Source organism: Rhynchophorus ferrugineus, unplaced genomic scaffold (assembly GCF_030347505.1).
Source record: "Rhynchophorus ferrugineus isolate W39M unplaced genomic scaffold, kcgeb_rfMv2 rfM10, whole genome shotgun sequence".
Lineage (NCBI taxonomy): Eukaryota > Metazoa > Arthropoda > Insecta > Coleoptera > Curculionidae > Rhynchophorus > Rhynchophorus ferrugineus.
The window spans coordinates 11,561,514-11,577,244 of NW_027472589.1; the positions used below are offsets into that span (position 1 = coordinate 11,561,514).

Consider the following 15,731-nt stretch of genomic DNA (forward strand, 5'->3'; position numbering starts at 1 on the left):
TATACATGAGAATTGGCCTCCGGACAAAATTTCATAAACAGTCCTATGATCATATACTTTAAATGCATATATCTTAGTACAGTGGAAAAATTATAAACAAAATAACAATTACTTAATGGCTTTTAGTGTTATTTATATTATATATAATAATTCAATTTATATAAATTTTATGTATATTTGTAATTAATATAAACTGCAATCTGTGGTACTTATCGCGAGTCACCATTTTCCCATTTCCACGCAAAAACACACCTCCTGAGTTATTTATAGAATCTGAAATTCACTTCAACCAGATCATTTGTTATTGGGAATAAGAAAACACCGAAAGCGGCAAATGTAAATCTACCAACGACAATATTAAGATAGTAGATGGAACCTTCGTAACCTTATATGATAGAGGGATATCTTCATGCAGCTTTATAATCATGACCCAGCAAAATTTTGCAACTCCACCAACAATTGATACTTCAGAAGCTTCACCTCTTGATGACAATCTAACAGTTGTATAGTGGGCAGCAATACCATTAAAGCGCGATAAGACCGCTTGAGTTGACCAAATGACAGTAGAAATGATCAATGATGCCGCTGAGGAAACATTATTTCAACAGTTTTTTAACGGTTTCGTCGGCATGGAAAAAAGCAATAATTGTTCCAATATTGAAAGAGGATTAAGATTATTACACTCTGCTAGATTATGTATTGTCACCATTTTTATTAACATTTCTTTTGCTTTCCACTATATACATTCGATAAAAAGAAATCTTGCGTGTTGATAAAATATTGCTTTTTGAAGGGAAAAAATACAGTTGATTCAAAAACACGGCTTGATGCCGAGTTTCCGGACACTGCCCCAGGAAAATCAACCATTAAGAGTTGGTATGCTGAGTTTAGACGTGGTGAAATGAGCACCGAAAACAGTGAACGCCCAAAAGAGTTTGTTACCGACGAAAACATTTAAAAAATTCACAGAATGATTTTGATGACCCTAAATTAAAATTGAATGAAATCTCAGACACTCTAAAGATATCAACTGAACGTGTACATCAAATCATTGAAAGAAAATCATGTGAAAGATCTGTGTAAAGTGGGTGACGGGCGAGCTCACTTTTGACCAAAAACAACGACGTGTTGATGATTCGGAGCAGTGTATGAAGATGATCAAGCATAATAAATCCGAATTTTTGCGTCGATATGTGACAATGGATGAAACATGGCTCCCTGATTTCACTCCGAAGGCCAATCGACAGTCATCCCAGTGGACTGCACACGATGAATCCGCTCCAAAGCGTGGGAAAACGCAACAGTCGGCTGGCAAGGTTATGGCGTCTGTATTTGGGGATGCGCATGGAATAATTTTCATTGACTACCTTGAAAAAGGAAAGACCATCAACAGCGACTATTACATAGTGTGATTAGAGGGTTTGAAGGACGAAATCGCCGAAAAACCGCCGCATGGGAAGGAAAAGAAAGTGCTGCTTCACCAAGACAATGCACCGTGTCAAAAATCCATGAATTGGGCTTTGAATTGCTTCCTTATCCACCGTATTCCCCAGATCTGGCCCCCAGCGTCTATTTCCTGTTCTCAGACCTCAAAACAATGCTCACTAGGAAGAAATTTTCGCTGAATAAAACCGAAACCAAGTCCTATTTTGAAGCAAAAGACAAATCGTACTACAAAAATGGTATCTGAAAGTTGGAGGGTCGCTATAAGGAGTGTAACACCATTGAAGGGTATTATGTTGAATAAACAAAAACTAATTTTGCCAAAAAAATTTGTTTTACTACGGTAGCCCGGGGAGTTTTCAATTGACCTATTATATAGTAGAATATAAAATACGTGTAGTAGATATGTTAAATAAGGCTTTTGTTTTTATTTATTTAGTTATTACAATGATTATTATGTACACATTTTGTATTAAAATGTTTTTTTTTGTGTTAAAACTCTAAGTTTGATTATGTTTTAATTTTTAGTGAGCTCCTTATTTATTTTTTGAAATCGGTTCAATTTTTTTGTTAAAAATATACTTTATGTAGGCTAACTATTTCTGAATGCTCTGAAAGTGAGTCCTAATAACTCTTTTATGGAGGTTAGTCGCTGAGTGAAGTCAAAGTAAACAAAAATGATCTTATTCGCTGAATACTCAGTTTATTTCACTTTATCAATTTAAGAATATCTGTTTTATAACCAGCAAGCAGATAAACTATATTACCCATACATTCTATGGATTACGTACATATTTTCATTATCAGGATGGATGATTCATAAATGACATGCGTTTCAAAAGCATTAATACGTAGCAACAAATCTATAAAGACCGTTCCTATAAAATCGATTAAGGTTGGAAATATCCGTTAAGTTTCCACCGGGTCCCGGCGGTTTAATAGTGAAGCGCTATTATCTAATAATTTCGCTGTAATGAACTATTTGTTCAATTTGTTAAAAATACCGCGTAAAGTCGTTTGCTTCATTATAGCGATAACGTTTTTTTGCAGGTTTTTTTGTCATAGATATGGGACATTTATAGAAAAGAAACAACTTAATTTCAAGGACAATGGACGTTAGTTCGAAATTTGTTAAATTCATTATAGATTCTACGTTCTAACAATATATTTTTTTAATGTATTAATCTATTATTAAGAGTCGTTGACGTAACTAACCACAATTTACTAACTAACTTGCCATTTGTCTCTACAGTGACTTAAAAATAGGTATTTATCTCGAAAAACCCAATGACCCTCATTTAGTCTCTAATAAAAAAAAGCTAGTAGCAGTTTCACAGGTTTTTATCGTTTAACTAGCACTTCACTGCACCATTACACAAGATCTCACAGTTTAGTTCTCTTGAGGCTGCGTACAAGTTCAATATTAAAAGAGAACTGGAGTCTTTCCAAATATTTTGAATCACTTTGTTCTCTTACATCAAGGAATAACGGCCTAGAAAATACCCAAAAATACAGTCCCAGATTTTGAACACGACCGGGGTGCCAGTAGCGCCAAACAGTACACTATAACGAATATCTGGCAACCCCGAGACGTTTATCTGGGAGATTATTGAAGGGTACTTTTATTCGTTCAGTGCCTGACTATCGTTCAGTTCAAACGTGTCACCATCGACTGCCCAAAAATCGTCTTCAGGTAACATTGTGTCGTTCTATTTTATCATCATTACACATCATGTAAATCATAAAGGTTTCATTTCGTTTTACCTCCATTCAACGAGTCATATAACATACCCTAAACTGTAATAAAAAAAATCTTGTAGCACTTTCGGAGGTTTTATCATTTAATGCACTTCACGGCACCATTACACAAGATCTCACAGTTTGACTCTCTTGAGTCTGCGTACAAGTTCAGTATTAAAAGAGCAGTGGAGTCTTTCCATATATTTTGAATCACTTCGTTCTCTTACATCAAGGAATAACGGCCTACAAAATACCCAAAAATATAATCCCAGATTTTGAACACGACCGGGGTGCCAGTAGCGCCAAACAGTACATGGTAACGAATATCTGGCAACCCCGAGACGTTCATCTGGGAGATTATTGAAGGGTACTTTTATTCGTTCAGTGCCTGACTATCGTTCAGTTCCGACGTGCCACCATCGACTGCCCAAGAATCGTCTTCAGGTAACATTGTGTCGTTCTATTTTATCATCATTACACATCATGTAAATCATAAAGGTTTCATTTCGTTTTACCTCCATTCAACGAGTCATATAAGATACCCTAAACTGTAATAAAAAAAATCTTGTAGCACTTTCGGAGGTTTTATCATTTAATGCACTTCACGGCACCATTACACAAGATCTCACAGTTTGACTCTCTTGAGTCTGCGTACAAGTTCAGCATTAAAAGAGCAGTGGAGTCTTTCCATATATTTTGAATCACTTCGTTCTCTTACATCAAGGAATAACGGCCTACAAAATACCCAAAAATATAATCCCAGATTTTGAGCACGACTCACTTCACTACACCACTACATAAGATCACATGGTTTAGTTCACTTGAGTCTGTGTACAAGTTCAGTGTTGTCCAACCGTTGCAGCACTTCATTGTTAAGACAGGAGTAGAATCTTCGTTGGTTACGAAGTTTCGAGTTCTTCGTTGGTTACGTAGCGACAGGTATCGGTAATCAATCGAAGAACCTTGTTTTGACAGCGCTGTATGACTAACTGATTTGAATTTTTAGTCCGACCCCATATTTGCACCCTATAGTTCCAAATTGGCTTTATGATTGTCTTATAGATCAACCTATTTGATTTTAGATCAAGCTGAGAATATCTTGGAGTAGTCAGTATAGCTGTTTTATTTTGGTTCTAGTGCGTTTTGATTTTTGTCTAACATGATATATTACTGTATTTATTGGTAGATGTTTGGTATATGTAAAACAGTTTGGTTGTAGGCGAATTCAACTTACAATGATTTAATCTGGTTGACGAGTGTGATTCGAGGTGCTGGTGCGAAGTACTCTCAAAGACTGTGAAGAAGTGCTCCTAATGCACTCGCCAAACAGTTAAATGTGCGCGATGACAGTGAAGTGCATCTCAAACGCAAACTACCATACGAACTGATTAATAGATACATAGAGTGAGATTTAATAATCTGTAGAATAAGTTAGGATAGACTTTAAAATAAGTTAGAATAGTATCTAGAATAAGATTTAGATTATAAGTTGTACAGCAGATCACTTACTGAAGTGATCTTCTACATGTCAGGATAGTTATATTATATAAAGAAAATTATACAATAATACTTATTGCCCACGGGCAAATTGTTGACGTTCTAAGAGAATAATAAAAAAAATCTCGTTGACTTTTATTCTCCATATCATAGAGAAATAGAGATTAACTTTATAGGAAATTTTGGGGAAATGTTTCACGACGTCCAATATGTAGATGTCGCTACTTTTAACTTATTACTTGTTTTAATCGCTATGCTATGCGCCGCGACGGGATCCGATTGGTTCATTTCGTCTCTATAACGCCTTTATTGTTTATTTTTTTCGGGAGCCATTTTCAGTATACCTAACCTAAGGAGCGATGCATTTTGATTTTTATAACGTTTAGAGATTAAGTTATTAGTTCATTAGTATTTATAAGTCGGTAGTGAAATAAGTAAAGTGAATTCTCAATCTAGAAAGTGTTGTGTTCCCGGATGCACAGATAGTAAAGAAATGCAGAATCATTTTACTTCGAAGAAGTATTTGACTGTCTTTAAAAAATGGTTAATAATGTCAAAAAATCCCAAACTGAATGGATTAACCATCAAAGAAATTTATAATCCTTACATCGTGGTTTGTTGTTATAAGTTGAGGTACGTTTATTCATATTAATAATCATATAAAATATCAAATATTTATTTTTTAATTTTAGAAATCAATCCCTTCCCGAAGAAGCTACACAAACGGCCATATACTTTTATTCTTGGATCAATTATTTAATAGTTGAAACTCCATCAAAGTAATAGCTCCTGAATGTAAATCTTTTAAGAAAGGATTAACCAAAGTTCAATACACTAGGAATTTTGGTGTAATTTTATTGCCCAAGTAAGAACAAATTTGTTTAAGTGTATTAAAAATGTAATAATCACCTTGAGATGGTTCCTTTAATTAAAGAAAATAACATGTGTAATTATCCGAATAAATATATTGGCTTAAGGATACTTTATCAAGATAATTTGCAATTTTTCTTTGGTCTATTAGAGTTCATGGATTGAAGAATATACATCCTTCGGCTAGTATGTACGAAAAATCATTAGAAGAGCTCATAACTTGATTATTTTCATCTCATTCCACTTTATTTCACCCATTCTAATGGGTGATGTATTACCAGGAACTGAGAAATTGCAACTTAATTTTAGACCTTCAGTTGCAGATGTTCCTATATGAACAAACGAAGCACGGCAATATCACATGTCCGAGAAAATTGTTTTTTATACTGTCAGTAGTTCTTTTTTGTTTTATCTCACGATATTGCCACGTCGATAATATAACAACTTTTTGTCAAACATCTTTAAAAAAAATGTAAATTTAAAACCTTTTAATTGTACACTATTTAATGATCTTCCAGATAGAATGTTAAAAATAATATATACTTTTGGATAAAACAGGTAAACAGAATTTTAACAGAGACACACTCAAAGTTTGTTTTCAGTATAAGAAAACAAAAAGCCAGAATTCTAATAGATCCTATTAAATTGATGGTCCCAAACAAATACAAAAAATAGAAGAAACGGAAGAGATAATTTTGATTTGTTACAAAGTTCTTTGTTTATGATATTTATATTTTATAAATATACTAGCGACCCGCCCCGGCTTCACACGGGTGCAATGCTGATACTAAATTAAATACACTACAGAAAAAATATGAACGTTGTATATAAAAACATAGCGGCCCGCTCCGACTTTGCACGGGCATAAAATATATATGCCTATGTCACTCAATGAAAACATGATTAAAATCGATCAAGTATTTTTGGTTCATTCATTACTGCCCTTGGCCTGCACGCATTAAATTTGGAGTAAAACAATTCCTCTTCCCCTATACTTACTATGAAGATTTCCTGCTATCTTTGGAATATCTAAATTCATACAATTTTTATTACATTACTCATTTTTAAACGCAAATTTTAAATTTGTAATATCTCCGAAAATATTTGTTTAATTTACATGCTGTAAGGAACCATATTGATCTATATTAATTGCACACAGTATTTAAGATACTTAATTCGATAAGGATTAATGCCGTATTGCTTAAAATAGCTTCGTAAATAAGCCATTTTCTCACGTAAAAAGTAAACAATAAAAATGGTTAATGTGGGTTATCCCTAAAAGATAAACATATACCATCGCGAACTTTTTTGTAGACCTTTTTATGGTGTCAATACTGTAGTACATTAATTTGATCTAACTCGTAGGGTTAGGCAGCGTTTTTGCTAATTGCTAAATAAGCCTAAAAAAATAGGTTAATTTACGACATCACGTTAGAAACCTCTAAAATTAGCAATGTTGCCTTAGTATATTATGCATGTATTATACATATAAACCTTCATCTTGAATCACTCTATCTATTGAAAAAAACCGCATCAAAATCCGTTGCGTAGTTTTAAAGATTAAAGCGCACATAGGGATATAGGGACAGAAAAGGCGACTTTGTTTTATACTATGTAGTGATTTATTTTTATATTATATTTATATTTTATACATAATTTGCAGTTTTACAAATTATATTTATTTCGTTCTTTGCATTTTATTTAATAAATTTATTTCAGAAATTAATTTGTTTTTTATTTAAATTTTATTGGTCAATTAAACGTGACATCAGGGCAATCACGTGGCAAACTTTATCAAAGGGCCAACCGAATGTCTTCACAGCAAAATGTTTTCCTAACAGATGACTGTAATGTAGATTTAAATTGACCAATCAAATTACTTGAATGGTCGGTTTAACCCCATCTGGATGATGGGCAAAGCAGCTTCCTCCAGAGCCCCCTATTGAATTATCACTTATTTATATTATTACTTGCGTGGTACAGTTTTGTCTTTTTTATAACAACAAACCACGATGTAAGGATTATAAATTTCTTTGTTATTGTCTCCAATAAGAAGTATCGCGGTGTCATCAGCAAATATAGTATTTTTTGTTATAGGTCACACATACAGAGTAGATAAAAAATAGAACCCAAAACACTGCCTTGTGGAAAACCTGTTTTTGTTTCTTTCATGGCGATGTATTCTTCTTGTTTAACCCAAAGGTCCTGGCTGAGATGTAGGATCTAAAAATAATGATAACCCACGACAATATTCCTTTTGGCACTTCGAGAGAATCACAAAAATTACCTCTCTCGGGCAATAATTTTAATATTTTGAAGAATCATGTAGTTTAGTATTATCATGTATAAGTTCAAGAAGATGTCTTTTTGTTGGTAAGCCTTTACCTTTTGTCGCTGATGCGCATCTCGGTCTCGGTAAACCCCAGCAATTTCAGTAACAAGCTTTTCTACATGCAAATAAATGAATGCTTTATACGCAATACAAATACCACGAGCAGTCCTTGTTATTTATTTTAGCTTCTCAGTAATAGTATTAACAGTGATGTTTAATTAATAAATACTTTATGTATATTTATGTCAATATTTGTTGTACAAAAATAATAAAAAGATTGATGTCTATTTAATTTTACTTCACATAAAAATGTATAAATTGAAGATTTGTGTGATGTATAGTACAAAAAATGTATTGTAGTTAGTGTGACATCTACACTAAGAAATTAGAATTTCACTGAATCAAACACGTGCTTTTTAAAGAATTGTGTATATATAAACTGATATTAAAAAGTTTTTATAAAATGCAGTCTAATAAATTGTTATTGTACATCTCTTAGCTGTTATTTCGACAAGTTTGTTGTGCTCTATCTCTAGGCCAAACTCCCAAATTCGATTTAAGATCATAATACGAATTTTAGTCAAATCATGAGCACGCAAGAAATCTGAGAAACATAAAAAACTGCCTTTGTGATATCTAAAATAAATATTTTAAAATTTCTTAATATTATAAGGGCATATAATAGAAAAATAGAATGGAGAAATAAAAGAAATACTGATCTAAATATCAAAATTTTATATTTTACAACAACTTACACCAAGCCAAAAGTTTTACATACATTTTCTAGGCAGTGATCAAGACACGATTTTTACTTAATTTAAATTTATCAAACGAATATATGAAGAATAGTTTAAGTACACACTATTATATATTAAATTATTGATAATTTTGATGAGCCAATCAGGCGTCCGATAAAATAATTATTTAATGTACGTCGTAATTATTTCAAACCACCTGTTAAATTCGTTATAAGTAACAATATAATTGGTTAATTAACAATACAATTCAACGTGCAAAGGCTAACAGTAGTGGCTCATAATTTAACTTTTAAATACAACAATGCTCCTTTTTTAATGGAAACACACATTTTTTTCTACAAATGTTTTTCGCAATTTATTTTGTCAGTTTTTCATTTATTTTAAATTAATAAGTTTCGACATTTTAAGAGCAGTATCGAATAAATATATCGATATATCCGTCAAAAAATATGTCGATAAATTAATATTTTTTCGGCATTCCTAATGTATCGTTCAAAACTTTTAATTTACTAGAAACCTATTTTATTTTAACGAAGAAAAGTGACTTCTTGAAACGACCGTACAGATAATACTGTTGAAAACTTCATTCATCATAACAGGTCATTTGAAAAGTCCCCGGCCTACCATAGTAAAATACATTTTTTTGGCAAAATTACTTTTTTATTCAACATAATTCCCTTGAAGGGTGATACACTGATTATAGTAACCCTCCAACTTTTCGATACCATTTTTGTAGTACGATTTGTCCTTTGCTACAAAATAAGCCTCAGTTTCGGCAATTTTATAAAATCCTCTTCATTCCACAAAAATGTATTTACAGCGGGCATTCTTTTTAGATCTCAGAACAGGAAATAGTCGCTGGGGGCCGGTGGAGAATACGGTGGATGAGGAAGCAATTTGAAGCCCAATTCATGGATTTTTGACACGATGCATTGTCTTGGTGAAGCATCACTTTTTCTTCAAACGTTTTTCGGCGATTTCGTCCTTTAAACTGTCCAATAACGTTATGTAATAGTCGCCGTTGATAGTCCTTCCATTTTCAAGGTAGTCAATGAAAATTATTCCATACGCATCCCAAAATATAGACGCCATAACCTTGCTATCCGACTGTTGCGTTTTCCCACGCTTTGGAACGGGTTCATCGTGTGCAGTGCACTGGGATGACTGTCAATTGGACTTCGAAGTGAAATGATGGAGCCATGTTTCATCCATTGTTCACATATCGACGCAAAAACTTGGGTTTATTACGCTTGATCATCTTCAAACACTGCTCCGAATCATCAACTCGTTGTTTTTGGACAAAAGTGAATTCGCGTGGCACCCACTTTGCACAGAGCTTTCTCATACCCAAATATTCGTGAATGATATGATGTGCACGTTCAGTTGATATCTTTAGAATGTCTGCTATTTCATTTAATTTCAATTTACGGTCATTCAAAATCATTTTGTGGATTTTTTAATGTTTTCATCAGTAACAACCTCTTCTGGGCGTCCACTGCGTTCACCGTCTTCGGTACTAATTTCACCACGTCTAAATTAGCATACCAATCCTTGATGGGTGATTTTCCTGGGGCAGTGTCAACTGTATTTTTTTCCGTCAAAAAGCAATATTTTATCAACACGCGAAATTACTTTTTATCCATTTTTTTCACAATAACAAAAGTTGCTTCACTCAAAATGCCATAATTCACAAACTAATGATCCGACAGCTGTTAAATTTATACAAGCATCTTTTGATGGTTAGAGCTAACTAAAAAACATATGAATTTAATTCTAATAGCGCCATCTATGTGTTAGACCGGGGACTTTTCAATTGGACTGTTAACATATCTCACAGTTAGTCTAGACATACCGTCTGTTGTTTTTTGTTTTTAGAATGACCAGGTTTGTATCAGTCGCACGATAAAACATAAGTATATAAGATAAAAGCTAGTAGGTAAGTTAATTGTTATTAAATACGCATATTTAGCTCTAGAATAAATATAAATACATAGTTTAATAAACTTATACTATTTTATGTACTGTATTTAAGTATTCTTGATCATAACACAAGTATATACGGTTTTCTATCAGAACAACCAAAGGCAGAAAACAAATTTGGGAGGCCGAATCCAAATCAGCAGTCCATTTTACAAAATTGGTTCTAGTTTTCGAAATATTCAATAAATTCGTTATTTTGCTTTTTTTGTTATGTGGTTGAATATAGTTTTTTTAATATATTTTAAAGTATCCTTTAAACCAACGAGCGTTTATCTGGATTGGACCTACAGTTTAATATCGGCTCCGAACCACGGTCCTCGGCATTAAGACTACCAACTGGCAAGTGACCAACTTAGAAATCATCCCAGAAGACATCCGGTCTTACGCAGCCTGGATACTGGCGTGACTGAAATCATTTTCCTTGTCGGATTTTGCACTCTTGCCTAGGACAATCACAAACATAAATTTACGACCATCCCTCAGCAAGATTCAGACCTGCGACTATCGCAACAGTAGGTGGACCGTCCCGTCACCTTTACCACTGCGCCAACCAAGCTGGCAGAGTCTTTTATACAGCTTGGGATCTGTTTCATCAATGGATTTAATTCTAATAGCGCTATCTATATGTCAGGCCGGGGGCTTTTCAATTGACCTGTTATAACTTTAACTTTAAGAATCGTTTTCATCTGCTTGGGACCAAAAGTTGGCCCGAGTTTGCAACTTGTGTAATCATTAGGTGCTTACTGTCCCTCAAAAACATTAATATTGACTGTGTTGGCCGCTAAGAAAAAGAAGATTTACTGCAACACTGGTTGGAATAGCAGTATTATATTGGTTGGAAAAAAGTAATTTTCTATTTATTTCAAAACAAATTTGATGACCTTTGTCCACATTTCTATCATAATAAAATCATAACTAAACTGACAACTTTGCCTCTTTTGAGGACAGTTTTACGTCATTAATAGAGTTTTGCAAGAGACCGGAACAAATAGTAGTCGGATGGGTTAAGTCCTCCACCTCCTCCCGTCCCCTCAGCCAATTTCTTTCAATTTTTATTGAGTTACTGAAGATCTACGGGACCTGTCGTTGTTATGAAAACAACGTTATAAACTGGCAAGCGTTATAAATCGAACGTTAAGTGTTCAGCGTGGTGAGTTTTATTAGATGGACTATATTCGAGTAGCAACAGTTTTCAGAGGCAACAAAGCAAACTATGATGTAAATAATTTTGTGGAATCTCCATTTTATCCGAGCACAACAACCATTGACCGAATAAACGAATGACGGATCTAGAATATTTTATAGAACTTTACTTTTTAAAAGCTTTCTAATAGCACATCTTCATTAAATAAGTATAACCACAGATATGCAATTTTAAAGTAAACTATTACGAAAAAACCGAAATTACTTTTTTGCAACCTAATACTAGAGTAGAGTGACCTTGAAATATAGCGCAAACATAATCATTATTTCTTCAAATGTATTTCATCCCTTTCAAATCTATGTCTTCTCATTATGATATCATGTATTTATGTCAACATTTTTTCAAGGCTTTGAAACAATTGTTAGATTCAATTTCAAAAATGACCATAAACGTAATCTTTGTAAAAAAAAACAAAAATGTTTGACCTAAACGACGCATAACATTCAAATAATATAGAGTTTGGCACAATGGAAGTAATACCACAATGTTTACAATTTGTTTTACTATTTTTTGATCATAACAGTACATAAAATATTGAAAATTATATTGAAGGTTACCTATTTTAAGCTGTTTCGCAGCAGGAAAAACAATGAATCTAAGATCGAATGTTGACATTTTTATTATTCATTATATTCATGTGATTCGACAGTTTATTTTCTTATCGCACAAAAACAGACTCTCAACAGTCCACTCATTCAGTTCAATGTTCAAAATTACTGTCGCGGACGATAACACGAGTTTGAATGAACATGTAAGGCACAAACCGTTCGTTACTATTTTATTAGAATAATAAGGACACTTAAAACAATTTTACCCAACATTATCCAGAAACCCAACAAAATACAAGCTTATAACAACAGAGGAGAAAAGGTAACAGTACTGAATTCAGAACTATTATCAAACAAAACAGTAGGTTTATTTTTTAAGATATAATCTATATATAAATACTAATGTTTATTTATTATGTATTACATTATCAGTATTGTTATTAACGGACAAGAAAATTATTGTATAGCATCAAAAATGTACATTTTTTTATAACATCTTTATAAGATACGTCTAGCACAATCTTAATTTACAATTAATTTATTACTGCTTTTCCTATGTACTATTACTATTCACAAGCAAAACGAGTGCGAGAAAATACATCAATATGTATTTCTCAATTATAAAATTATAATAACTTATAGCTATAGTTTACACTAAAGGTATACAATTTATATAAGTTCGTATGGTTTAGTTAGCTTCAATCTCCTGACATTCTGCGCGCTGTCCAGCAGTTGTATTGCTTCCACGTTAGTATGATTTAGTAATCTTCTTTCGTGTTTCAAGGCAAGATCTTGGATAACTTCGCAAATCCATTTGATTTCCAGCTCATCGTGCAGTTCTTCGTTGGTTACGTAGCGATAAGCATTGGTAATCAATCGAAGAACCTTGTTTTGACAGCGTTGCATGACTAGTTGATTTGAATTTTTAGTGCAACCCCAATTTGCACCCCATAGGTCAAAATTGGCTTTATGATTGTCTTATAAATCAACCCTTTCATTTTAGATCAAGTTGACAGTATCTTCCGACTAACCAGTATAGTTGCTTTATTTTGGTTCTAATGTGTTTTGCTTTTTGTCTAACATGATGTACAAAAATGTACATGAAAAATTAATGTATAAAAAATAAAAGAACCCATAAAAAAGTTACACTTGACATAATAATGATATCTAAAGTTTTTTAACATGGCGTTCAATGTTATGTTACAAACTCCTTGACAGATCTGATGTTCGCTGTTGATAGCGCTATATTCGATAATTTATATGGAATGAGAATTAATGAAGAAAAAACAAACTATTGAGAATTGACTGATTGCCTGCCTATTGTAAGCTTCAACGGGATCCAGTTAGAGGAAGTTTGAGGGTTCAAGTGTTTGGGATCAGTAATACACGAGAAGAAATAGCATCAACCGACGAATTAACAAGCCGAATCGGCCAAGCTGCAGGAACATTTAAGATGGTACTTGGGAAAGAGAGGAAATATTACCATCAAGACTAAAATCTTGCCATTCGTTCTGTATGACTCCGATATCTGGACACTCCCAGTTTGACAAATGATGAAGGCTTGAGATCTTTCGAATGCGATGTTTAATACAAATTCTACATGTTTCTCTCTAAGAGATAAATGAAGTCATTTGTTTGAGATGTGATAATCAATTCACAGTTGAGAAACAAATTCAGACACGCAGATTACAATGAATTGAACAAGGTGAAGGAAATCCTCACGGACATCTGTGGCAAGATCGACCTTTTGGATGGAAGAAACAGAGAACCGGTCCAAAAAACATGGACCAAGATCATAGAATACGTTTTTAAAAGTCCAAGACCAGAACAGATGCGACCTATGGCTCCGAAGCATCAGCTATGTAAATTTTAAATTGCATTTCAACTTTTTTTATATTGCGAAATGTCTCTTTGTTGTTATTATATATAATTTTAATTATATATCGATTGGCTCATCATAAAATGGCTCATCACATCACAATCCTACAGTATGCTGGATTGATTCTTTGAACGGAAGTACAGTCATGCTCTAGTCTCAAAATCCCTGATTCTCCTACGGTCCCTCGTCCTGACGCTGAGTGTGGATCCCCTCTCGCATTGGGATACTTGGGAATAAACAATGAGATGCCGTGGCGAAGCCTGCCGTCCACTCTCAACTACCTATCGAGAACACATGTATCCACACTGATCTGTGATGGGATCATCATCGGAACCTTTACTAGAGAGACAGTGCAAAGACACTGAGGATGGATCAAAGAAACGAAATCTCTTTCAAATAAAAAAAAAACTTTGTCAGTCACCTTCCTTTTCCCATATAGTGAAACTCAGTTGCCTGATACTGGGACAATGTTATTTCTCGCATGGCCACTTGATGTTTTCAATCACTCCAGTAAGTCGTGAGTTATATGACCAATTCCCTGTCCCTGTCTTCCACCTTTTGAGCGACTGCCATCGCCTTCTATTAGAATAAGATTCGGACTGAATAATTATAGCAACATTCTGGTCGGCGATAAATGCTAGGCTGATGGGATTTCTATAGAATGATTATTATCATATAATTTAACACATATGAATCGCTCCCTTAACCCTTAACAACTGTTTTACCCCTTTCTGTGCCACCCCGGACGTTGACATTTCGCCGTTAACATTCATTTATTAACTTTGACATATATTTTACTTAAATTTGTTATATAATTGTAGCGAATTGAGGCATGTCGAATTTTACATCGTGGAATAACGGTCTACAAAATACCCAGAAATATAATCCCAGATGTTGAACACGGGCGGGGTGCCAATTGGAACCCGACACCGAATAGCTGGCGGCAACCCCGAGACGTTTATCTGGGATATTATTGAAGGGTATTTCGGTCATTCAGTGCTCAACCCTCGTTCGGTTAAGACGTGCCACCATCGACTGCCCAAGCCACGTCAACAGGTAACTCCGCTGCCATCCGTTTCATTATTTGAATTTTTTTATATTGTTTTTATATTGCCAATAAATAACGGTCACATAATGTAAACACCACTGTTTCATTTCGATTTACCTCCATTCACCGAGCCACATCATTTTTACCCTAAAGTGGTGACCCCGACGTGATCTTTCGCAAAATTGGGTTTGGACTCGTGAATGGAGGGTACGTAGAAAATGGTGTATTTTACGTGACCGTTATATTTTCTGTTTCAAAATTTTAAATATTTTTAATTCGATTCCTTTTCAATTTTAATTTCAAGATTCATTTTCATTTTATTCCGATTAATTTCATTATTTCCAATTAATGTTTTAAAATTTTTTTTTTGTCAAAATTTTTATTTCTCAATCTTTTGGAATATTTTTACACCACTGCTTAGTCATCAGCGTC

General features: G+C 33.7%; 1 long non-coding RNA gene across 1 annotated transcript; it reads left to right on the plus strand.

The window, feature by feature from the left end:
* The first annotated feature begins 5,103 nt into the window (after nucleotides 1-5,103).
* Nucleotides 5,104-5,545, plus strand: LOC143204054 (uncharacterized). The gene is made up of 2 exons (XR_013007496.1): nucleotides 5,104-5,313; nucleotides 5,373-5,545. It is a non-coding gene; the product is annotated as an uncharacterized LOC143204054 (long non-coding RNA).
* Nucleotides 5,546-15,731: the final 10,186 nt, after the last annotated feature.